Below are 1,135 nucleotides of genomic sequence, written 5' to 3'. Positions count from 1 at the left end.
CTTTAAATATATTCATAAATTATATTTAAAAATTTTTTTGCATCTAAATAAGTCTAACAGCTCTTCCAACAGTATAAAATAAAAAGTATATGTTTCAGGAAAGTATATCATTTTATTGGCAGATTTTTTTCATTCTCAATTGCACATAAGAGAAGGTACTTCTGAGAACTGATGTCATCTTAGATTAAATAAAGTACTATAATAGGGATTTTCACAATGTTATATGTCACCATTTTTTCTACCTAGTCTCACTCATGCATCTATTTGTACAATCCATAATAAGTAGCAATTTTGTTCTAGGAGTTGTACTAAAAACTAGGGATAAAAAGTCTAATGAGGTATAGTCTTGTGATTAATGTCATTACAGTCTAACTGGGGAGAAATGGAGAAGAAATAATTATAAGGTGATAAACATAGTATTTTGCTGTGCTTAGTCACTCAGTCGTGTCCAACTCTTTGCGGCCCCAGGGACTGTAGCCCACCAGGCTCCTCTGTCCGTGGGATTCTCCAGGCAAGAATACTGGAGTGGGTTGCCATGCCCTCCTCCAGGGGATCTTCCCCACCCAGGGATCGAACCCAGGTTTCCAGCATTGCAGATGGATTCTTTACCATCTGAGCCACCATGGAAGCCCAAGAATAGGATAGTAGCCTATCCCTTCTCCAGGGCATCTTCCCAACAACCCAGGAATCAAACCAGGGTCTCCCTGCATTGCAGTTGAATTCTTTACCAGCCGAGCTACCAGGAAAGCCTAAGCACTGTATTATGTATGTGTGTATGTACAAAAACACTATTATTGGAGTAACTATATGAAGTCACTGGCTCTGCCTGGGAGATTCTGAGAAAACAGAAGAAAGAATAGGGATTAAATCATGAATAAGTGCTTATTAGACAAAAAGGGAACACATTTTGAGTAGAGGGAACAATATATGCAAAGATCAGAATGACAGAAACAGCAGTATTAGAGGAATTTAGAGGAATAAATTGGAAACAGATTTTGAAGTATTAGTTTGCAATGAGAAGATTGTAGTAATTGGAATCACTGAAGACTTCTCCAGCATTTGATTTTTAAATTTATTTTTATGAATTGTACATGACAAAAAATTTACCATTTTAACCATGTTAAGTGTACAGTTC

This window comes from Dama dama, chromosome 31 (genome assembly GCF_033118175.1).
Source record: "Dama dama isolate Ldn47 chromosome 31, ASM3311817v1, whole genome shotgun sequence".
Lineage (NCBI taxonomy): Eukaryota > Metazoa > Chordata > Mammalia > Artiodactyla > Cervidae > Dama > Dama dama.
Note: the sequence above shows the minus strand (reverse complement) of the source record.